This window comes from Oncorhynchus gorbuscha, linkage group LG10, assembly GCF_021184085.1.
Source record: "Oncorhynchus gorbuscha isolate QuinsamMale2020 ecotype Even-year linkage group LG10, OgorEven_v1.0, whole genome shotgun sequence".
Taxonomy (NCBI): Eukaryota; Metazoa; Chordata; class Actinopteri; order Salmoniformes; family Salmonidae; genus Oncorhynchus; species Oncorhynchus gorbuscha.
The window spans coordinates 29,421,893-29,447,859 of record NC_060182.1 but is presented as its reverse complement, the minus strand read 5'-3'; the positions used below and the strand labels follow the sequence as shown (position 1 = coordinate 29,447,859).

At 44.0% G+C, this 25,967-nt stretch overlaps 1 pseudogene; it reads right to left on the bottom strand.

The window, feature by feature from the left end:
• Nucleotides 1-2,948: 2,948 nt before the first annotated feature.
• LOC124046866 lies at nt 2,949-24,731 on the bottom strand (annotated as a pseudogene).
• Between the last annotated feature and the right edge of the window lie 1,236 nt (nt 24,732-25,967).

Here is a 25,967-nt window from a genome sequence, read left to right as displayed (position 1 = left end):
CAGGGGTGTAATTTCCAGGGGGAAAGTGGGGATACGGCCCCCCTCTCAATATTAGAGGCAAAATTGTCTTCTGCAATGGTCCCCTCATCAATGTTGAAGTCAACCTATGCGACTGCTCATATAGAGAGTGTAATGTCCACAATGTCAATGATGACCGTGAAAAATAAAAAATCTGTCATCTATTTTGTTCTTTCTCATTTACAACTGTGACTTGGCCAAGATACGTAGAATGTTTATTGAATTTCTCAATTATTGTGGATTTATTGGTGGTGACAGTGTTTCCTAGCCTCAGTGCAGTGGGCAGCTGGGAGGAGGTGCTCTTATTCTCTATGGACTTTACAGTGTCCCAGAACTTCTTTTGAGTTAGGCTGAACATTTTTGCTTGAAAAAGATAGCCTTAGCTTTCCTAACTGCCTGTGTATATTGGTTCCTAGCTTCCCCGAAAAGTCGCATATCAAGGGGGCTATTCGATGCTAATGCAGAATGCCACAGGATGTTTTTGTGCTGGTCAAGGGCAGTCAGGTCTGGAGAGAACCAAGGGCTATATCTATTCCTGGTTCTAATTTGTTTAAACATTTACATTACATTTACATTTAAGTCATTTAGCAGACGCTCTTATCCAGAGCGACTTACAAATTGGTGCATTCACCTTATGACATCCAGTGGAACAGTCACTTTACAATAGTGCATCTAAATCTTAAAGGGGGGGGGGTGAGAGGGATTACCTATCCTATCCTAGGTATTCCTTAAAGAGGTGGGGTTTCAGGTGTCTCCGGAAGGTGGTGATTGACTCCGCTGTCCTGGCGTCGTGAGGGAGTTTGTTCCACCATTGGGGGGGCCAGAGCAGCGAACAGTTTTGACTGGGCTGAGCGGGAGCTGTACTTCCTCAGTGGTAGGGAGGCGAGCAGGCCAGAGGTGGATGAACGCAGTGCCCTTGTTTGGGTGTAGGGCCTGATCAGAGCCTGGGGGTACTGAGGTGCCGTTCCCCTCACAGCTCCGTAGGCAAGCACCATGGTGCTTAAATGGGGCATGCTTATTTAAGATGGTGAGGAAGGCACCTTTAAAGAATAACCAGGCATCCTCTACTGACAGGATGAGGTCAATATCCTTCCAGGATACCCCAGCCAGGTCGATTAGAAAGGCCTGCTCGCTGAAGTGTTTTAGGGAGCCCCATATACTACCCATATACTACCCACCTCTGCGACCTGTATGCTCTCGTTGGCTGGTCCTCACTTCAAACTCACTGGCTCCAGGTCATCTTCAAGTCTCTGCTAGATAAAGCCCTGCCTTATCTCAGCTCACTGGTCACCATAGCAGCACCCACCCGTAGCACGCGCTCCAGCAGGTATATCTCACTGGTCACCCCCAAAGCCATTTCTTCCTTTGGCCGCCTCTCCTTCCAGTTCTCTGCTGCCAACGACTGGAACGAACTGCAAAAATCACTGAAGATGGATACTCATATCTTCCTCACTAGCTTTAAGCACCAGCTGCATCTGTAAATAGCCCATCCAACTACCTCATCCCCATACTGTATTTATTTATTTATCTTGCTCCTTTGCACCCCAGTATCTCTACCTTCACATTCATCTTCTGCACATTTATCACTCCAGTGTTTAATTGCTAAATGGTAATTACTTTGCCACCATGGCCTATTTATTGCCTTACCTCTCTTATCCTACCTCATTTGCACACACTGTATATAGACTTTTTCTACTGTATTATTGACTGTATGTTTGTTTATTCCATGTGTAACTCTGTGCTGTTGTATGTGTCAAACTGCTTTGCTTTATCTTGGCCAGGTTGCAGTTGTAAATGAGAACTAGCCTACCTGGTTAAATAAAGATGAAATATATATATTTTTTAAATGAAATAAGACTCCTGAAGAGTTAATCAAATGCCTACCCAGACTATTTTCACCCCCCCCCCTTTAACACTGCTGCTATTCTGTTTATTATCTATGCAGTCAATTTAACTCTACATGTACATGACTCAATTGCCTCGTCTAACTGGTGCCACCACACATTGACTCTGTACCGGTACCCCCTATATAGTCTCACTATTGTTATTTTACAGTTGCTCTTTAATGATTTGTTACTTTATTTTTTACTTAACACTTGTTTTTCTTAAAACTGCGTTGTTGGTTAAGGGCTTGTAAGCATTTCACTGTAAGATCTACACCTGTTGTATTTGGCGCATGTATCAAATACAATTTTATATGTAACAGTACCCCTGTGCTTTTCTAGTTAACCTGTAAATTCCCAAGATGTTTTACAATTCAGTCAAATGGCCGTGCACAATGCATGCACAGTAACTGACCATGGAGGCACTTATGAAACCAACTTTCAGGGGTTTCCTGTGTTATTGAGGCCAAATACGTTTCTACGTAAAACAAAGCACTGGCTTTCAACATGTGCAATAAAGAAACGCATAACCACTGCTGCCTTCAAGGTTCAATTTATTTGAGAGATCTTTTAAATATTAAACATTATACACATTCCCTGCCCTTAATTAATTAAAGAGAGGAAAAAGGTTTTACACTTGTTTCAATGGTCATTATGTCTACACTCTACTGATCACAGGCTCGCTACAGGCGTATACAGTTATTGTACATGTCAAAAATAATAATAATCTTAAACAAACGAGTTGCCTTTAGTGTGAAACAATATAAAAGTATAAAAAACATATTTTAAGTTGGGTAGGTAGTTTAATTATTTTATACCTTAAAATAGCAGAAGCTGCAAATAATAAGCAAGAACATTAAGCAAGGCTATAATACACTATTTCCATGTTTGAGAAATGAGTGGCTGTAATCGATAATGCTACAAAAGAGAACCTGGCAATCCCAACACATTGAACATCTCACATACAGTACTGTGATTTTAACTGTGTGAGACTATAATTGTATTAATCAAAAAAGGCGCAACTGTGGCACAACTACCAGATGACGTTCAGGTTGCAACATCCGTGGAGAGGTCCGTTTTGGACGGGTAGACAACCTTGAGGTTCCCATCAGGGTCCACGGTGCGAACCTGCTGGATGATCAGCTCTCCTGAGGTGGTACCATCTGAGGCGGGGTCTGGGGGTAAGTCTGACTCCCCCTCTGACCCAGCCTCCTCTCTGTGCTCCAACGTGAACTTGTTCAGCTCCGCCATTTTCTGAGAACGGAACAGAGACAGATGTGTTAATTGCTGACCATTGGAACAATGTGGTTAAGGTCTATTTGAGGAAGGGCCTATGTGGAAAGGAACGCCTAGAGCCCTCATATTCAACTTTGGATCTCAAAGCCAGTTCCACTTTTTTTTTATTGTCAGGGACTGATGCAGATGTGGGACACCAGGTGTGTGCAATTAATTATCAGGTAGAACGATGTTGTGTCTTTGGCTATGCCGGATTAAGTGATATGACATGCTATTCTATAAAATAATTTATCCGTAATTAATATTACCTGATTGAGCTAATCATGTAAATGTCACACCCTGACCATAGTTTGCTTTGTATGTTTCTATGTTTTGTTTGGTCAGGGTGTGATCTGAGTGGGCATTCTATGTTACATGTCTAGTTTGTCTATTTCTATGTTTGGCCTGATATGGTTCTCAATCAGAGGCAGGTGTTAGTCATTGTCTCTGATTGGAACCATATTTAGGTAGCCTGTTTTGTGTTGGGTTTTGTGGGTGATTGTTCCTGTCTCTGTGTTTTGCACCAGATAGGGCTGTTTTGGGATTTCCACGTTTATTGTTTTGTAGTGTTCATGTTTATCCATTTTTATTAAACATGATACTTCACCACAGGAAAACCCTGACAGAATCACCCACCAACCAAGGACCAAGCAGCGGGGTAATGGGCAACGGCAAAAGCAGCAGCAGGAGAAGGAACAGAGGCAACAGGAGCAGCAGCATCAGTGGGAGATGCTGCAATATTTGGATAAATGGACTTGGGAGGAGATCCTTGACGGAAAAGGACCCTGGGCAGAGCCATTGATGGAATTGGAGCTGTCGGTGAAGCAGAGTGCTGAGTCTGAGAGTGTGGAGGATGTATTGGACAGAGTAGAAAGAAAGCTGTTGGTTTGGCATAGTATGCACGGCATACCAGTGCCAGCACCACGCATCAGGCCTACAGTGCGTCCCGCCTGTCCAGCGCTGCCGGAGCCTTCCTCCTCTCCAGCGCAGCCAGAGTCTCCCGCCTGTCCGGCGCTGTCAGGGCTACCGCCCCTCATGCCAGAGGCGCCAGAGCCCCTCATTCCAGAGGCACCAGTGCTCCTCAGTCCAGCGCTACCAGAGCCTTTTTCTCCAGTCTGCCCAGCGCCGCCTGAGCTGCCAGTCTGCCCAGCGCCGCCTGAGCTGCCAGTCTGCCCAGCGCCGCCTGAGCTGCCAGTCTGCCCAGCGCCGCCTGAGCTGCCAGTCTGCCCAGCGCCGCCAGTGCCGCCAGTCTGCCAGGATCCGCCAGTCGGCCAGGATCCGCCAGAACTGCCAGTCGGCCAGGATCCGCCAGTCGGCCAGGATCCGCCAGTCGGCCAGGATCCGCCAGTCGGCCAGGATCCGCCAGAACTGCCAGGATCAGTTAGATCCGCCATTCAGCCAGGATCCGCCAGAAGTGCCAGTCAGCCAGGATCCGCCAGTCAGCCAGGATCCGCCAGAACTGCCAGGATCAGTTAGATCCGCCATTCAGCCAGGATCCGCCAGAAGTGCCAGTCAGCCAGGATCTGCCAGTCAGCCAGGATCTGCCAGTCTGCCAGGATCCGCCAGTCTGCCAGGACTGCCAGGATCCGCCAGAACTGCCAGGATCCGCCAGAACTGCCAGGATCCGCCAGAACTGCCAGGATCCGCCAGTCGGCCAGGATCAGTTAGATCCGCCATTCAGCCAGGATCCGCCAGTCAGCCAGGATCCGCCAGTCAGCCAGGATCTGCCGGAACCACCAGCCAGCCAGGATCTGGTAGATCCATCAACCTGCATGAGCTTCCCCTCGGTCCCGAGCTTCCCCTCGGTCCCGAGCTTCCCCTCGGTCCCGAGCTACCTCAGTCCAGTCGGGCCCATTGTTAGGTTTCCTAGGCCAAGGTTAGTGGCGAGGGTCGCCACTCAAGGGACACTAAGGAGGTGGACTAAGACAATTATGGAGTGGGGTCCACGTCCAGCGCCAGAGCCGCCACCGCGGAGAGATGCCCACCCAGACCCTCCCCTATAGGTTTAGGTTGTGCGTTCGGAGTCCGCACCTTGGGGGGGGGGGGTTCTGTCACGTTCTGTCCATTGTTTGTATGTGTTTTCCTTGTTTTAGTGTTGGTCAGGACGTGAGCTGGGTGGGCATTCTATGTTGTGTGTCTGGTTTGTCTATTTCTATGTTTGGCCTGATATGGTTCTCAATCAGAGGCAGGTGTTAGTCATTGTCTCTGATTGGGAACCATATTTAGGTAGCCTGTTTTGTGGGTGATTGTTCCTGTCTCTGTGTTTTGCACCAGATAGGGCTGTTTTTGGGTTTCCACGTTTATTGTTTTGTAGTGTTCATGTTTATCCATTTTTATTAAACATGAGTCAATATAACCACGCTGCGTTTTGGTCCTCCTCTACTTCACCACAGGAAACCCCTGACAAAGGGTTTTCCTTAATTTTTTACTAAAACCAAAATCATGTATTAAACAAATCAAAATATATTCTTCAAAGTAGCCACCCTTTGCCTTGATGACAGCTTTGCACACTCTTGACATTCTGTCAACCAGTTTCATGAGGTAGTCACCTGGAATGCATTTCAATTAACAGGTGTGCATTGTTAAATGTCCATTTGTGGAATTTCTTTCCTTCTTAATGCATTTGAACCAATCAGTTGTTGTGACAAAGTAGGATTGGGATACAGATGATAACCCTATTAGGTAAAATACCGCGCCCATATTATAGAAAGAACAGCTCAAATAAGCAAAGAGAAACGACAGTCCATCATAGCTCTACGACATGAAGGTCAGTCAATACAGAACATTTCAAGAACTTTGAAGGTTTCTTCAAGTGCAGTCGCAAAAACCATCAAGCGCTATGATGAAACTGGCTCTCATGTGGACCGCCACAGGAAAGGAAGACTCAGAGGTTCCTCTGCTTCAGAGAATAAGTTCAAAAGAGTTACCAGCCTCAGAAATTGCAGCCCAAATAAATGCTTCAGAGTTCATGTAACAGACACATCTAAACAACTGTTCATAGGAGACTACGTGAATCAGGCCCTCATGGTGGAACTGCTGCAAAGAAACCACTACCAACAAAAACCAATAAAAAGAAGAGCCAATAAACACGAGCAATGGACATTAAACCGGTGGAAATCTGTAATTTGGTCTGATGAGTCCAAATTTGAGATTTTTGGTTCCAACCACTGTGTCTTTGTGAGATGCAGAGTAGGTGAACAGATGATCTCCGCATGTGTAGTTCCCACCGTGAAGCATGGAGGAGGAGGTGTGATGGTGCTTTGCTGGTGACACTGTCAGTGATTTATTTAGAATTCAACGCACACTTAACCAGCATGGCTACCACAGCATTCTGTAGCAATACGCCATCCCATCTGGTTTGCGCTTAGTCGGACTATCATTTGTTTTTCAACAGCACAATGACCCAACACACCGCAAGGCTGTGTCAGGGCTATTTGACCAAGAAGGAGAATGATCGATTGCTGCATCAGATGACCTGGCCTCCACAATCACCTGACCTCAAGCCAATTGAGATGGTTTGGGATGAGTTGAATCACAGTGACAACAAGTGCTCAGCATATGTGGGAACTCCTTCAAGACTGTTGGAAATGCATTCCAGGTAAAGCTGACTGAGAGAATGCCAAGCGTGTGCAAAGCTGTCATGACGGCAAAGGAGGGCTACTTTGAATAATCTCAAATATAAAATATATTTTGATTTGTTTAACACTTTTTCGGTTACTACATGATTCCATATGTGTTATTTCATAGGTTTGATGTCTTCACTATTATTCTACAATGTAGAAAATAGTAAAAATATAGAAAAACCCTGGAATGAGTAGGTGTGTCCAAACTTTTGACTGGTACTGTATATATATTTTTAAATATATAATTTAAAAGAAAAAATCTGGGAGTACTGCAGGACCCTCAGCACCCATACTTCCCGTGGGCAATATGCTCACTCGCACACACACTTTACCTTGGTTTTCTCGCTGTTGGTGATTGGTGGAAATGAGATCACATGATCCTCTGCATCCACCAGACATGGGTAGAGTTCTTTTCCATCAATAAGCTGCAGGTATCTGAGTAAAATAAAAAAGCCAGGTAACTTAAGCTGAGAAATAAGTTGAATAATTATTCTCATGCCAACGCTGGCTACAATAAAGCAATAAGGCCAGAGGGGGTGTGGTATATGGCCAGTATACCACGGCTAAGGGTTGTTCTTACGCACGACGCAATGCGGAGTGCTAGGACACAGCCCTTAGCCGTGGTATATTGTCCATATATCACAAACCCCCAAGGTGCCTTATTGCGATTATAAACTGGTTACCAATGTAATTAGATCAGTAAAAAAATATATGTTTTGTCATACCCACGGTATACGGTTTGATATATCACGGCTTTCGGCCAATCAGCATTCAGGGCTCGAACCACATAGTTTATAATAGCCAATATAACCCTTTCATAACAGCATAGTGTGATCTCTGTAAGGACCACACCTATACTCATTGTGCAGATTGAAACCAAATGAACGTTACAGTGGTTTGAGCTTTTTTTAAACCGCCCAAAATACTGTGGCATGTTATTTACAAGTTGTTTACTTAGTCAACCTTACCTTTTACCATATCTAATCTTATTTACTTTATCTAACTGAAACTAAGGAATTGCTTGATAAAAACGATGTATAAATGAGTAGGAAACCACACCAACATACTGTAAATGGAAAATGAAATAATATAAATGTTTAATTTAAGAAGAATTTGCCATCTCCCTTTAATAATAAAAAGAAAGAATGATGCCCACACCAGCAGTCATGACCCCTGTAAAATTCCACGTGACCGCACGGTAATCTGCTTTTATGCACTCTGGACATCCGTTGGTAGTACCCAACTCGCTAATGACCATCAGGTCACTAGTGGTCTGGTCCTCCGCCCTGATTGTTCCTCTAAGCACTCACGTCAATGCCAATGTAAAATCACTTCAAACACTTATCATGAAAACAGTATTGTGTTTTTAAAACTCACCTACCTCACTGTGATCAATCAATTTGAAGAAAGAAGTTGAAACGGAGTGGAAAACATGGTCGTTGTGGATGTTGTTTCAAAGTCTTAACAAAAAATGACATCGCTTTTCTAAGGTGATGATTCATTCAACACCCATATGCATATTGCAGCTTATGAGCCCAAGCCTGAAAACAACTGAATTAAAATAATGATTATGCAGTTATGAAATACATAGGCTGCCACATATTACGCACGTCAGAATAACCTAAAAATATGGCTTTGGTACAAAATTAAACAAATAAACGCCTTTGAGTGTGGATTGTATATTATACATACTTATGCTACGCTCCACACGTTCTACCCGTGAGTCTGGGAGAGAATGTATAGGCCTAAGTGATGCTGTTGGTTCATTGATTGTGCAGGGCGGCATAGAGTTAACCTGCAATTTGTATTTGATTTGAAATAGCCTAGTAATAGGGCATTTTTGTATATTTTCCTAATTAATAGGCTGACACATTACCTTTAACTACAGAATATCTCACCACCGTGCGTTTACATCTCCGAGAAGCTGCATGCTCCTCAAACAGTGGTTGATGGAGTTAAATACGTGTTTTTATAAGGCCAGACATTTCTATATGCAATCCCGTGTGAAAGCAGAGTTTTCATGGTTGTCACTAAAAAGATGCTATTATATTTATCATTTGCTCATATTAAGCAAATGCTCTGCTATAAAAATGGAGTAGCCTACAAGGCATGATTGAAAAACGAACAAGCAGGAAAGCACGTCCATTCACCTTTCTAGTGCCTACGGATGACATCTTTTTACCCCCTGCCTCTGTTCCTTCCCATTTGATAATGGCCATTCTAAATCAAAACTAACTATACATATTAGTAAAGACTAGATTCATTGATAATAGTCTGATGGGTGAAAATATGATCACTTGATGAGAGAACAGCGTGTGCAGCCTGAGGAAAGGAACAGAGTGCAAGCTTTTTTTGTGTCTTCTCAAATCATCAATACCCTATAGTCGCATCATGCAGCCCATATATCTTTTGATTTCTAAGACATTCTAAGGTTTGATTTTTCAACGCTGATACCAATACCAATTATTGGAGGACCAAAAAAATCTGATACCAATTAATCAGCCGATTTATATATATATATATATATATATATATATATATATATATATATATATATATATATATATATATATATATATATATATATATATATATATATATATATATGTGTGTGTGTGTGTGTAATAATGACAATTACAACAATACTGAATTAACACTTTAATTTAACTCAATATAATACATAAATAAAATACATTTAGTCTGAAATAAATAATGACATATGCTCAATTTGGTTTAAATAATGCAAAAACAAAGTGTTGGAGAAGAAAGTAAAAGTGCATTATGTGCCATAAAAAAGCTAACGGTTAAGTTCCTTACTCAGAAGAGAACACATGAAAGCTGGTGGTTCCTTTTCACATGAGTCTTCAATATTCCCAGGTAAAAAGTTCTAGGTTGTAGTTATTATAGGAATTATAGGACTATTTCTCTCTATACTATTTGTATATCATATACCTTTGACTATTGGATGTTCTTGTAGGCACTATAGTATTGCAAGCCTTATCTCAGGAGTTGATAGGCTGGAAGTCATAAACAGTGCTGTGCTTCAAACATTGCGAAGAGCTGCAGGCCAACGCAGGAAAGTGCTGTTTGAATGAATGCTTACGACCCTGCTGCTGCCTACCACCGCTCAGACTCTGCTTGCACTGGAACGCAAGAGAAGTGACACAATTTAAATATTTCCTGCTAACATTAATTTATTTTAACTAAATATGCAGGTTTAAAAAAGAAAGGCATTAATGTTTATGCTGACCAACTGGCAGGTGTCTTCACTGACATTTTCAACATGTCCCTGATTAAGTATGTAATACCAACATGTTTCAAGCAGACCACCATAGTCCCTGTGCCCAAGAACACAAAGGCAACCTGCCTAAATGACTACAGACCTAAAGTACTCACGTCTGTAGCCATGAAGTGCTTTGAAAGATTGGTAATGGCTCACATCAACACCATTATCCCAGAAACCCGACACCCACTCCAATTTGCGTACCGCTCAAACAGATCCACAGATGATGCAATCTCGATTGCACTCCACACTGCCCTTTCCCACCTGGACAAAAGGAACACTTATGTGAGAATGCTATTCATTGACTACAGCTCAGCGTTCAACACCATAGTACCCTCAAAGCTCATCACTAAGCTAAGGATCCTGGGACTAAACACCTCCCTCTGCAACTGGATCCTGGACTTCCTGAAGGGCCACCCCCAGGTGGTGAGGGTAGGTAGCAACACATCTGCCATGCTGATCCTCAACACTGGAGCTCCCCAGGGGTGTGTGCTCAGTCCCCTCCTGTACTCCCTGTTCACCCACGACTGCATGGCCAGGCATGACTCCAACACCATCATTAAGTTTGCAGACGACACAACAGTGGTAGGCCTGATCACCGACAACGACGAGACAGCCTATAGGGAGGAAGCCAGAGACTTGGCCAGGTGGTGCCAGAATAACAACCTATCCCTCAAAGTAACCAAGATTAAGGAGATTATTGTAGACTACAGTAAAAGAAAAGGAGGACCGAGCACACTCCCATGCTCATCTACGGGGCTGTAGTGGAGCAGGTTGAGAGCTTCAAGTTCCTTGGTGTCCACATCAACAACAAACTAGAATGGTCAAAACACACCAAGACAGTCGTGAAGGGGTCACGACAAAGTCTATTCCCTCTCAGGAAACTAAAAACATTTGGCATGGGTCATGAGATCCTCAAAGGGTTCTACAGCTGCAACATCGATTGCATCACTGCCTGGTAAGGCAACTGCTCTGCCTCTGACCGCAAGGCACTACAAAGGGTAGTGAGTACGGCCCAGTACATCACTGGGGCCAAGCTGCCTGCCATCCAGGACCTCTACACCAGGTGGTGTCAGAGGAAGGCCCTAAAAATTGTCAAAGACCCCAGCCACCCCAGTCATAGACTGTTCTCTCTACTACCGCATGGCAAGCGGTACCGGAGTGCCAAGTCTAGGACAAAAAGGCTTCTCAACAGTTTTTACCCCCAAGCTATAAGACTCCTGAACAGGTAATCAAATGGCTACCCAGACTATTTGCATTGTGTGCCCCCCCACCCCTCTTTTTTGCTGCTGCTACTCTCGGTTTATCATATATGCATTGTCACTTTAACTATACATTCAACAACGATAGTGATTTTTTGCGAATGCGCTTTTGATAAATCATCACCCGTTTGGCGAAGTAAGCTGTGATTCGATGAAAAATTAACAGGCACCACATTGATTATATGCAACGCAGGACAAGCTAGTTAAACTAGTAATATCATCAACCATGTGTAGTTAACTGGTGATTATGTTATGATTGATTGTTTTTTTATAAGATAAGTTTAATGGTAACTAGCAACTTACCTTGGCTCCTTGCTGCACTCGCGTAACAGGTGGTCAGCCTGCCATGCAGTCTACTCGTGGATTGCAATGTAATTGGCGTCCAAAAATGCCATTTACCGATTGTTATGAAAACTTGAAATCGGCCCTAATTAAATCGGCCAGGCCGATTAATCGGTCGACCTCTAGTTTGTATCATTCACAACTAAATTTGCCATATCTCTAAATCTAGCGTACATGACCTGTTTCAAATGATCACTTTAATACTCAACATAGCCATTTCATATGCACACTCCGGAATAGGAAACACATCCTTTGTATTTTATTCAGCCAAGTTCAATTATTTTCTTCTTACTATACAATAATGGCACCGGAATTATAAGCATATTTTGTCTGCTAAATTTTGTCTGCTAAATAACAAGCCTACCACCTACGGCATGGCACATAACCAGATAACATACAGTAGGCCAACTCATTCTGTTCTTCTGAAATACATTTTCTTTATGTTTCTTTAGACCTGCCTAAAATAAGTAATGGATTTATTGTGATGTTGTATATTCAATTGATTTATTCGCCTTTTTTTAAATGTAGCTGTTCCAAAGACACGCATCAGCTGTTTGTATACAGCCTGTATGCGTAGAGGCCTCGAGATGCTAAATGTGTTCATGTTAATGAATGATCAATTACCGTTAGACCGGCAGTCTTTTGCATGACAGTAACCGGCTGACAAAATTTCATGACCACCACGGCCCTATAGAGCCCCACAGCGGAGGTGCCATAATACCCATAAAACCTGGTGGTGAAACAGGGAAATGATTCCAATCATTTTTCCACCATTCATTTTTCCCATAGAGGATTTTAGAAAAACACTTAAAATAATGATTGTCAATCATGACAATCATGTCATGTCAATGACAATCTCACCATGTAAACACGATTTTACAGCTATCAATTTAGGAGTCTACAATCTCACCATGTAAAAACATGGTGAGATTGTAGACTCCTAAATTGATAGCTGTAAAATCGCCGAAACAAACAGCACTAACTAGCTACACTTTTTATGCAAAATGATGTGGAGTGTCGGCTGGAGAGACAAATATATTGATAAAAGTCACCATGCCTGAGAGATTTACATGGTTATCAAAATGTCATGCTGTCCTTGAGCTGTTCTTTTCTATTAAAGGGATACTTCGGAATATTGGCAATGAGTTTCAAGGAAGTTACTAACTAGCGCTAGCGTACAGTATGGGTATCTACCATAGACTTCCAGTTTTTTTAAACTAATGCTAGTTAGCATTGTCTCGCAAAACTTTAACTTCCTTCATACTGGACACAGAGACATAAAAATGGTATCCACTAGTTCATCTGATACTGGGGAAGTACGTAAAGGCCTCATTGACAAAATCCCAAAGTATCCCTTTAATGTTCTATATTATGTCATGTTTCAAGTTTTGTATGCACCCCAGGAAGAGTAATGGGGATCCAAATAAATGACCAAATACGAAATGTTCAACCTGCAGATCGATGTGCCTCGCAGAGTGGATTCTGACATTCCCAATGACCATGCAATGGCACCATGCAATGCACCTTGGACTGAAGAGGCAGACAAATAGGACAAATGTCGTGAAACCTCGTTAAATTACACATTTCTCGAGGTAGGAATATCGCAAAAATATGATCAATGGCTCATTCGAGAGAAGACAACATCCTGTGTTATGACGTCACCCAGTATTGAAATCTGACATGTATGATAGACGTTTTTGCAATCTAAAAGTCGTATTCCTATTAACTTCCAGTGTAGTGAGTGACACTTTATCGCAATGCTACATCATCCCTGTCAAATTTCTGCCTACTTGAGTGGCAATAGCTCAGAACACATGAAAACATGAAATGACCCCGGGAATCGACAGAACATTGTTCAGAGATGCACAAGAACAATATAACATTAAAAATGGGTGAATCTTTCCTTTAAAGACAGGTGCTAATCCTCACTTGTGGAGGCCAGAAACATTCTGCCTCTTCCTCAGTTACCTCTGGTCCTCTCCCACTCCAGCTGCAACTGCTCCACCGCAGGCATCTCCTTACGGGCCAGGGGGACTATCTAGTGAACAACAGTTTATGAGAGAGTTGTGCTCCTTTCAAAATATTACTTGCTTGTTTGAATGAACTTGAATGGAACTGAAATGCATTGGCACAAACCTGAATGCAGTTTTTGAATACAATGATTTGCCAAGAGTGATAGACAACAACCATCAACAATGTTATTTTGTGTTCAAACTGTTGCTGTGAAGACATATGCAGGTCTTTGAATAAGACTGATAATACTATTAACAGGTGGTGCGTTGCCTGGCTTTGGCATAACATACGGAAAAAAGGATAATGTATTATTAAGAATGGAATTGTCATGTTTTGTCTTAGATTGTCTTGTCATTTTGCTTTTCCTCTGTTCATTTTCCCCCTGCTGGTCTTTTTAGGTTCGTTCCCCTTTTTCTCTCTCCCTTCCTCTCTCTCTTCTCTCTATCGTTCCGTTCCTGCTCCCAGCTGTTCCTATTCCCCTCATCAATCATTTAGTCTTCCCACACCTGTTCCTTATCTTTTCCCCTGATTAGAGTCCCTATTTCTTCCCTTGTTTTCCGTTCCTGCCCTGTCGGATCCTTGTCTATTGTTCACCGTGCTGTGTCTATGTATTGCCCTGTCGTGTCGTGTTTCCCTCAGATGCTGCGTGGTGAGCAGGTGTCTGAGTCTGCTACGTTCAAGTGCCTTCCCGAGGCAACCTGCAGTTCTTGATCAAGTCTCCAGTCTGTTCTCGTCATTACGAGTAGTATTATGCCTTTTGTTTGTAAAGTAACTTTACTGGATTAAAAACTCTGTTTTCGCCAAGTCGCTTTTGGGTCCTCATTCACCTGCATAACAGAAGGATCCGACCAAGGAATGGACCCAGCGACTACAGATGCTCGTAACACTGCCGTCGAGATCCAAGGAGCCATGCTCGGCAGACACGAGCAGGAATTGTCTGCTGCTCGCCATGCCGTGGAGAACCTGGCCGCTCAGGTTTCCGACCTCTCTGGACAGTTCCAGAGTCTTCGTCTCGTGCCACCTGTTACTTCCTGGCCTGCCGAGCCTCCGGAACCTAGGGTTAATAACCCACCTTGCTACTCCGGGCAGCCCACGGAGTGCCGCTCCTTTCTCACCCAGTGTGATATTGTGTTCTCTCTCCAACCCAACACATACTCTAGCGAGAGAGCTCGGGTTGCTTACGTCATTTCACTCCTTACTGGCCGGGCTCGAGAGTGGGGCACAGCTATCTGGGAGGCAAGGGCTGATTGTTCTAACAATTACCAGAACTTTAAAGAGGAGATGATTCGGGTTTTTGACCGTTCAGTTTTTGGTAGGGAGGCTTCTAGGGCCCTGGCTTCCCTATGCCAAGGTGATCGATCCATAACGGATTACTCTATAGAGTTTCGCACTCTTGCTGCCTCTAGTGACTGGAACGAGCCGGCGCTGCTCGCTCGTTTTCTGGAGGGACTCCACGCAGTGGTCAAAGATGAGATTCTCTCTCGGGAGGTTCCTTCCAGTGTGGACTCTTTGATTGCTCTCGCCATCCGCATAGAACGACGGGTAGATCTTCGTCACCAAGCTCGTGGAAGAGAGCTCGCGTCAACGGTGTTTCCCTGCTCCGCATCGCAACCATCTCCCTCCTCTGGCTCAGAGACTGAGCCCATGCAGCTGGGAGGTATTCGCATCTCGACCAAGGAGAGGGAACGGAGGATCACCAACCGCCTGTGCCTCTATTGCGGATTTGATGGACATTTTGTCAATTCATGTCCAGTAAAGGCCAGAGCTCATCAGTAAGCGGAGGGCTACTGGTGAGCGCTACTACTCAGGTCTCTTCATCTAGATCCTGTACTACTATGTCGGTCCATCTACGCTGGACCGGTTCGGGTGCTACATGCAGTGCCTTGATTGACTCTGGGGCTGAGGGTTGTTTCATGGACGAAGCATGGGCTCGGAAACATGACATTCCTTTCAGACAGTTAGACAAGCCTACGCCCATGTTTGCCTTAGATGGTAGTCATCTTCCCAGTATCAGATTTGAGACACTACCTTTAACTCTCACAGTATCTGGTAACCACAGTGAGACTATTTCTTTTTTGATTTTTCGTTCACCTTTTACACCTGTTGTTTTGGGTCATCCCTGGCTAGTATGTCATAATCCTTCTATTAATTGGTCTAGTAATTCTATCCTATCCTGGAACGTTTCTTGTCATGTGAAGTGTTTAATGTCTGCCATCCCTCCCATTTCTTCTGTCCCCACTTCTCAGGAGGAACCTGGCGATTTGACAGGAGTGCCGGAGTAATATCATGATCTGCGCACGGTCTTCAGTCGGTCCCGAGCCAACTCCCTTCCTCCTCACCGGTCGTATGATTGTAGTATTGATCTCCTTCCGGGGACCACTCCTCCTCGGGGTAGACTATACTCTCTGTCGGCTCCCGAACGTAAGGCTCTCGAGGATTATTTATCTGTGTCTCTTGACGCCGGTACCATAGTGCCTTCTTCCTCTCCGGCCGGGGCGGGGTTCTTTTTGTTAAGAAGAAGGACGGTACTTTGCGCCCCTGCGTGGATTATCGAGGGCTGAATGACATAACGGTTAAGAATCGTTATCCGCTTCCCCTTATGTCATCAGCCTTCGAGATTCTGCAGGGAGCCAGGTGCTTTACTAAGTTGGACCTTCGTAACGCTTACCATCTCGTGCGCATCAGAGAGGGGGACGAGTGGAAAACGGCGTTTAACACTCCGTTAGGGCATTTTGAGTACCGGGTTCTGCCGTTTGGTCTCGCCAATGCGCCAGCTGTTTTTCAGGCATTAGTTAATGATGTTCTGAGAGACATGCTGAACATCTTTGTTTTTGTCTATCTTGACGATATCCTGATTTTTTCACCGTCACTCGAGATTCATGTTCAGCACGTTCGACGTGTTCTACAGCGCCTTTTAGAGAATTGTCTCTACGTAAAGGCTGAGAAGTGCTCTTTTCATGTCTCCTCCGTTACTTTTCTCGGTTCCGTTATTTCCGCTGAAGGCATTCAGATGGATTCCGCTAAGGTCCAAGCTGTCAGTGATTGGCCCGTTCCAGGTTCACGTGTCGAGTTGCAGCGCTTTTTAGGTTTCGCTAATTTCTATCGGCGTTTCATTCGTAATTTCGGTCAAGTTGCTGCCCCTCTCACAGCTCTTACTTCTGTCAAGACGTGTTTTAAGTGGTCCGGTTCCGCCCAGGGAGCTTTTGATCTTCTAAAAGAACGTTTTACGTCCGCTCCTATCCTCGTTACTCCTGACGTCACTAGACAATTCATTGTCGAGGTTGACGCTTCAGAGGTAGGCGTGGGAGCCATTCTATCCCAGCGCTTCCAGTCTGACGATAAGGTTCATCCTTGCGCTTATTTTTCTCATCGCCTGTCGCCATCTGAGCGCAACTATGATGTGGGTAACCGTGAACTGCTCGCCATCCGCTTAGCCCTAGGCGAATGGCGACAGTGGTTGGAGGGGGCGACCGTTCCTTTTGTCGTTTGGACAGACCATAAGAACCTTGAGTACATCCGTTCTGCCAAACGACTTAATGCCCGTCAAGCTCGTTGGGCGTTGTTTTTCGCTCGTTTCGAGTTTGTGATTTCTTACCGTCCGGGTAGCAAAAACACCAAGCCTGATGCCTTATCCCGTCTGTTTAGTTCTTCTGTGGCTTCTACTGATCCTGAGGGGATTCTTCCTTATGGGCGTGTTGTCGGGTTGACAGTCTGGGGAATTGAAAGACAGGTTAAGCAAGCTCTCACGCACACTGCGTCGCCGCGCGCTTGTCCTAGTAACCTCCTTTTCGTTCCTGTTTCCACTCGTCTGGCTGTTCTTCAGTGGGCTCACTCTGCCAAGTTAGCTGGTCATCCCGGTGTTCGAGGCACTCTTGCGTCTATTCGCCAGCGCTTTTGGTGGCCGACTCAGGAGCGTGACACGCGCCGTTTCGTGGCTGCTTGTTCGGACTGCGCGCAGACTAAGTCGGGTAACTCTCCTCCTGCCGGTCGTCTCAGACCGCTCCCCATTCCTTCTCGACCATGGTCTCACATCGCCCTAGACTTCATTACCGGTCTGCCTTTGTCTGCGGGGAAGACTGTGATTCTTACGGTTGTCGATAGGTTCTCTAAGGCGGCACATTTCATTCCCCTCGCTAAACTTCCTTCCGCTAAGGAGACGGCACAAATCATTATCGAGAATGTGTTCAGAATTCATGGCCTCCCGTTAGATGCCGTTTCAGACAGAGGCCCGCAATTCACGTCACAGTTTTGGAGGGAGTTCTGTCGTTTGATTGGTGCGTCCGTCAGTCTCTCTTCCGGGTTTCATCCCCAGTCTAACGGTCAAGCAGAGAGGGCCAATCAGACGATTGGTCGCATACTACGCAGCCTTTCTTTCAGAAACCCTGCTTCTTGGGCAGAACAGCTCCCCTGGGCAGAATACGCTCACAACTCGCTTCCTTCGTCTGCTACCGGGTTATCTCCGTTTCAGAGTAGTCTGGGTTACCAGCCTCCTCTGTTCTCATCCCAGCTTGCCGAGTCCAGCGTTCCCTCCGCTCAAGCGTTTGTCCAACGTTGTGAGCGCACCTGGAGGAGGGTGAGGTCTGCACTTTGCCGTTACAGGGCACAGACTGTGAGAGCCGCCAATAAACGCAGGATTAAGAGTCCAAGGTATTGTTGCGGCCAGAGAGTGTGGCTTTCCACTCGCAACCTTCCTCTTACGACAGCTTCTCGTAAGTTGACTCCGCGGTTCATTGGTCCGTTCCGTGTCTCCCAGGTCGTCAATCCTGTCGCTGTGCGACTGCTTCTTCCGCGACATCTTCGTCGCGTCCATCCTGTCTTCCATGTCTCCTGTGTCAAGCCCTTTCTTCGCACCCCCGTTCGTCTTCCCTCCCCCCCTCCCGTCCTTGTCGAGAGCGCACCTATTTACAAGGTACGTAAGATCATGGACATGCGTTCTCGGGGACGGGGTCACCAATACTTAGTGGATTGGGAGGGTTACGGTCCTGAGGAGAGGAGTTGGGTTCCGTCTCGGGACGTGCTGGACCGTTCACTTATTGATGATTTCCTCCGTTGCCGCCAGGATTCCTCCTCGAGTGCGCCAGGAGGCGCTCGGTGAGTGGGGGGGTACTGTCATGTTTTGTCTTAGATTGTCTTGTCATTTTGCTTTTCCTCTGTTCATTTTCCCCCTGCTGGTCTTTTTAGGTTCGTTCCCCTTTTTCTCTCTCCCTTCCTCTCTCTCTTCTCTCTATCGTTCCGTTCCTGCTCCCAGCTGTTCCTATTCCCCTAATCAATCATTTAGTCTTCCCACACCTGTTCCTTATCTTTTCCCCTGATTAGAGTCCCTATTTCTTCCCTTGTTTTCCGTTCCTGCCCTGTCGGATCCTTGTCTATTGTTCACCATGCTGTGTCTATGTATTGCCCTGTCGTGTCGTGTTTCCCTCAGATGCTGCGTGGTGAGCAGGTGTCTGAGTCTGCTACGTTCAAGTGCCTTCCCGAGGCAACCTGCAGTTCTTGATCAAGTCTCCAGTCTGTTCTCGTCATTACGAGTAGTATTATGCCTTTTGTTTGTAAAGTAACTTTACTGGATTAAAAACTCTGTTTTCGCCAAGTCGCTTTTGGGTCCTCATTCACCTGCATAACAGGAATAATGTGATGGCTCACAATTGCTGATTAGTGTCCTTCAAAATACTGGATTCTACTAAAACAAGTTACCATGTCCAATAGAAAATCAGCCTTCTCTAGACACCTTTATAAGACTGTCTGCATAAACTACTTTAACAAAGACATGGGACAAGGTCCTGAGAAATGTCATCATAAACCAATCAAATGCAAAGAGTTTGAAATGCATATCTAAATAGCTCAAGCGAGTTGATTTGAATATTTGTGGCTGTCGAACGTGGTATGAGGAAAATGTCATGCAATGTTGCATCATACCTTTAATATGGGAGGACGCCTGGCATCATACATGAGAGGTCCATTGAGTAGCTGCATGTCGTGAGTTGCGATGGTTGCAGTTGTCCTTTTACCACATAGGTCATCGTGAAGTTTGGTCTGAACCACAACAGACAAGAGAGAAAGAGTTGCGAATAATGCAAAAGAGGCTATTGAGGATGGTGAGTTTATGTCCATTTATGTGCTTGAGTTTATTTTGTAGACTTTTCTTAATCTGGGTCCCATACTGCACTAAGAAACTTCGAGCCTACATTGTTACCTTGCCAAATATGACTGTCAAAGACAGCAACGTAAGAGTCGGCTAACGCAGAAACAGACTGGCTCCTAGATGAACATGTTCTCATCTCAAAACAACGTTACCTGAGCAGCCAGGAATCTCTTAAGCGCATTCCCGGACCTGATGTTCATGCCTCTGACCACACCAAGTATGGCCTCACATCCCCCAGCTCGTTGGCCACCTTTACAGTGAACACCCCGGGGTTGTCAGAAATGTGAAGCACCTTCACCACCAGCCGGTTCAACTTATCCACCTCCTCCTCGTCCTCCTCCTCATTCTTCTTCTTCTGCTTGTGCTGCTTTTTGGTCTGGGTCTTCTCTGCGTTCCGGCCCCCGTCGGCCTGCTTGCTACCTTTGCCTCTGCCACCAGCCCGAAGGTAGTCCAGGATGGACTTGGTCTGGCAACCGTTGACCATCTTCTCCAGCCGCTTGTCTTTTAGTTTGTTTCCCTTGAAGTTGATCTCCTTCAGCCTGGAGCAGTCGCTCAACTCGTATGGGATGTCACCTGGAGAGGAACATTTAATATTTTTGTTGTTTTTAGTTCATGTTATTACATTCAGTGTTACATGCATGTTACTGCATTCAACTAAGATGAATAACCAAACGGTGCTTCATCCAGGTCTCAGTTGTCTCACCATCTGAAAGGCCTTGTGCAAGGAAATGTCACAACAGTCTCAGATCCGTTCAATGCATTGTTGATGAGTAGAACTGAGAGGTACCTTGTCAATCATGACCATAATAATGGAGAAGGAATAGACAAGATGCAAGAATGCATATTTTCGGTAGCAGTGCAATATATGACCCATCTATTTTAGTCACACACATTTAGAGCAGAAAGCATGTGAACATTTCCACTCAGGTCTTCAATGCAATTCTCAGAGGCAACGACAGTGCTGAGGAGATCCAGGCGATAGAAGTCATCAGGGAACCGAGTGATGCCATTTTTTGATATGTTGATGATGGAGAGCTCCGTGCAACGACACAGTCCACCTGGCAGTGACTGATATTGTTGCAGCTCACGTTGAGTGTATTGAGCTCGCTTAGCTGGGTTATCTCATCAGGCAAAGCTTTCAGGGTGTTGACTGAAATGTCGAGGACTTTCATTCACTTCAAATTTCCAATGATTTTTGGAATAGAGGAAAGCTTATTCCTACAAACAATCAAGCTTGTAAGGGTGGTCAGATGTTTTATGTCTCCATGAATTTCTGTCAAACTCGGGCATTGGATGATTTCTAGGTAATTTAGGAGCTTGAGAGAATAGATTGGGGAACACAGACCTCCATTCGAGGATATCTTTTCATCGATAACTGCACCTTGCAGGACCAGTTCGCGTCTCTTCTCTTTTGCGGCTTTCTCTATTTCTGGTCAACTCTCTTGAACATCCATGATGCTATACCAGACCCGGAAGAAAGCGAAGTCATGCCACCCGGAAATACTTGTGCACAGACTCTTTAAAACGTTTATATGCCAAATGGAAGACGCAGTGAAACATGAAAGCAGCAGTGGAGATCAAAATGCACAGGGCACGTGCAGACTGGACGCTCCAAATGTTTTGGAAGATGCAACGGACTACAGTCCCAAACGCACCTAGGTGGACTAGTTGTTGTTAGCGGTGGTTATAGAGATGAAATGGGACATGAGCAAGCTGTATTTTTTTATTTCAATGTTCATGGCAAGATATACTTGATATATACTTAATATGGCAAGATTATACTTCCATGGTTTATGAGTTTAAGTAGCTAGCTAATTAAAGTGTAGCCTATCTATTTGATAGGGAAAGGTGCTTCAGATAACACAGGTGATATTCAGTGGTAGATTATGTTAATGTTTCTTCATATTTGATAGTGTGCAGCAGCAAGATGCCCCGGAAGATAGAATTCACGGTGGTCAGCTCCTTCGATCACAAAGATATCTTTAGTGCCAAGGAGCTGATAGTCCATGCACCTACTGTCAATGGCTGGAGATCTGCCAGGTAGACACACACACAATTGTCTCAATTCTGCTTGGCTGAGCTGGAATACCAGAAATTAATGTAACAAAATGATGGGTTTTAATGGTATATTTACTAGGCCCACTGATTACACACGTAATGATTATTATTTTTTTTTTAATAATCAAAAGGGCAAACATTTCACTATTAAACAATTAATGTGCCACAGTGGAGCACATTCTGGAGAGCTGCGTGCATGCATTCTGGAGAGAGACGCCCATATCTTCACCACACAGTCCTCCTTGTCTCAACATTAAATAATAATAATATCCCTAGACACATTATCTTAACACATTTAAGGTGCTTTTCACTGACAGCTGCAACTCAATAATCAGCTAGGCCTATTGCCACGCGAGGTGCCCAAATTGCTGGCTTCCCAAATAGGCATAGACCTATGCACTTGTGATTTGAAACAATCCACAGGAAAATACATTTAAGAAATTAATGATCTTCTGTGGCTAAGTCCAGCTCTCCTGTAAGGTATTTTGAATTATTTTATTTAGACAGGAGTAATTATATAATTTTGTCAAAACATTCATTTATTTTGGGAGAAGCCTATAATGATGACATGTTCATTTATCCGCCATAGCAATGAGAGTCCTTCTCCCAAAGGCGTGAATGCAGGCGACAAGCTTAGGCCTTCATATTATTACAGATTATGGCAAGACCGGTGACGAAGACCGCTGAGAGCCGCCCGAACAGGAAGATGAGCCACCTTCGGTGGAAGTCGTGACACTAATGTCTTGTACACTGTGTATGAAGATAACTTTATCCCATTACTCAACCATATGAAAGCAGATCTATTTAAATGGAGCAATCTTCCCAAAAATCTTACAGGTAGAATAAACGTCTTCAGAATGGCCTGGCTCCCAAAGGTTTTATATTTATACCAATTACCCCTCCAAATATTTATGGGCAAATAACAGACTTTATATGGGAAAATAAAACTCAGAATAAAAATGGGAAGTTTTACATCTCCCCAAGTCTGAGGGTGGTTTTAACAATATGGAAGAAAATAAAATGAATTCTACAAGAACCAATATCACTCCCAAAGAACACAACCCTATGGAACAATCATTGCATAGCTTTTCAGAATGTTCCTGATAAATTGGTCCATTTGGAAAACTAAAGGCATAGAAACAGGAAATACAATTATTTCCACGGCAGAATTAAAAATACATTTTGGACTGACCATTGTAGATGTTTTCAGATACGTGCAACTGAAAACTTTAATATCACAAAATGTTGATTTGTAATCTTTTGGACATCAGAGCAATCTTGAGGGAATCCTATTTGAGTCAGAGAAGGATATTCCTATGACAGGTAAGATATACAAAACCTTGCAGAGAGCCTATCCAACTGACAATCTCTTAGTAAAAAATATAAACTATTGGAACCAAGAATAAAAAACAACTGATATTAGCACAAGATGGAGGGAATGCTTGAACATACAGTAACTAATAAAAACCAGGTAACAAAAATCTATGCTTAATCCAGTATAAACTAATGTATGAATGTATTATACAATAGACAAAATTCACAAATTCTACAGTCATGTCGTAATTGTAAAACTAACAATGACTCAATAATTCATGCCTTCTTGGAATGTTATGAAGTTGAAAAGTTCTGGCCAGAGTTCGAAAGTTGTCTGTCAGAAGTATTACAATGTAAATGTACTTTTAATCCATCTGTCTGTATATTTTGAGATGTCATACGGACGCACTGGAGATACGGGTGAGAACAGGTGGATCTGGGCAGGAGTGGTGTTGATTTTTTTTTTCCCGTCTGTATGTTGTTTTGTATTATTTAATTAAAAAAATAATAAAAATAAAAATAAGTTCCAACCTCACTTGTTTCTTCCACAGGTTCTGTCCATGTCCTCAGGAGGTCAATCTGCAGTTGGCAGGGCAGAGTCGGGTCCGTAAGTTGCAGCTGCTGGACCACCAGTACCTGATCTCAGGCAGGATAGAGTTCCACATCGGTGACAGGCTACCAGAGGCCCACTCACCTAGTCTCTTTGGAACCCTCTGTAGATTAGGGTGAGTCAGTAGAATCAGCGAACAGCGATGTCTGACCAACACGAACAGGGGTCATATCCATTAGGTACCAAAATGAAGAAAATTGACTGAAACAGGGAGGGACTACCTGACCTTGTCCCATAGAAAATGTGTCCCCTGATGTACATGTGTCTGGCTTACTTGGATGGAACATGTAGCCTGGATTTCAGTCTGTTTCTGCTGTTCTCTATGTTGTTGTTGTGGTTATGATTCTATGGAGCATGGTGGTGGGAACACCAAGGTTGTAGGTTCAATTCCCACTTGACGCACATATAGTGATTGAACATGGTGAACTTCAGCATTGGTTATTGCTAAGTAACTGGGTGTACAAAACATTAGGAACACCTTCCTACCCTTTATCCCTCAGAACAGCCTCATTTCATCAGGGCATGGACACTACAAGGTGTCGAATGCGCTCCAGAGGGATGCTGGCCCATGTTGACTCCAATGCTTCCCACAGTTTCACCTGGATTCACCTGGTTAGTCTATGTCATGGGAAAGCGCAGGTTATCCAAAGGTTTTGTCCATTCAGTGTGTAGGTCTACATTTTCATCATTTACAGCATTTTTGTTACAAGAAATGTTCACAGTAGTAGGAATTGGTATGCACATGTTGCCATAGGTATGTTTCTCTTCATATGTTTCTCTATGTTTCTCTATAGTCTGTTCACATGGATGCCATTGGAACTTACCTCCAGGTAACCTTTCACAGAAACCATGTCAACCGCTACAACCTTCACAACCAGGTACTCCACTATGTCACACTCACAGTCAATCATTACCTACCAGTACTACACATGAAGTAATTCCCCATAACCTGTTGATTGAACTTAGGTACTACCACATTCATATAATTTCATTGTTTATTCAATTTTTTCATAGGCTTTTGTTTATCAGGTTGTATTGGTTGCCATAAATGCTTTGGGAGATTTTGTGGATGGCAATGCTATTGACACTATTGTAAGTGGCTGCTCTTTAACGTGTGTACGTGTTCTTTCATGTTTTATTTGACTGGATATTTAAGGTGCAGTACTACTGTGGCACACCAGATAGAGCTGCTGTGTTTGTGAGGTTGCCAATGTGAAGTCATTATTGTGTCCGAATACCCATACTAGTGTACTTAAGTGGGTGGCAGGTAGCCTAGCGGTTAACAGCGTTGGGCCAGTAACCGAAAGGTCGCTGGTTCCGAGCCGGCAAGGTGGAAAAATCTGCCGTTCTACCCTTGAGCAAGGCAGTTAACCCCCAACAACAACGGCTCGGGCTCCGATGACGTTGATTAAGTCAGCCCCCCCCCCCGCGCTCCTCTCTGATTCAGAATGGTTGGGTTAAATGCGGAAGACACATTTCGTTTGAATGTATTTTTGTGCAACTTTCCCAAAAATAATGTTTTATAGTATGTTGACATTTTGAAAATAGTAATCTGAATGGATCATCTAATGTGCGATTGCATTGACTCTCACCATTTGTTCATTATGGTACAGCGCGTAACTTTATCTGATTATCAGCTGTACATAAGTCGGAAAATACAAGTGATTATTAAACACAGAAATGTCGTACTCTAGTATGTGTATTCCGACACAGCCATTTACATGAGACATGTTTTTATTGACATGACTGATTACATGACTTGTCCACAAGCATTTAACCCAGGACAGTGAGTATAGCACATGAAGTGTTAGTCTATGGTACAGTAAAATCAAAAAACATTTTGAGTTTCATATAACTATAACCATATACACATTATAGGCCTACATTGATCTGCAGATAATCATAGTTGATATTTCTGAATATTATTGATGTTATAATATGCATCCATAATGTGTTTATGTAAAAAAAAACGATAGAAAAATAAATGTTCCACTGTTTATGTAACTGTGTGTCAGTGTATGTTTACAGTATGCAAACAGACACAGTTTTTCTTCTGTTAGAATGTTGCCTGGTTCCATGGTGGTCACTGTGTGTGCCTGTATTGCCGTGTGTATGCGTGTGTGTTTGCCCTGACGGACATGGGACAG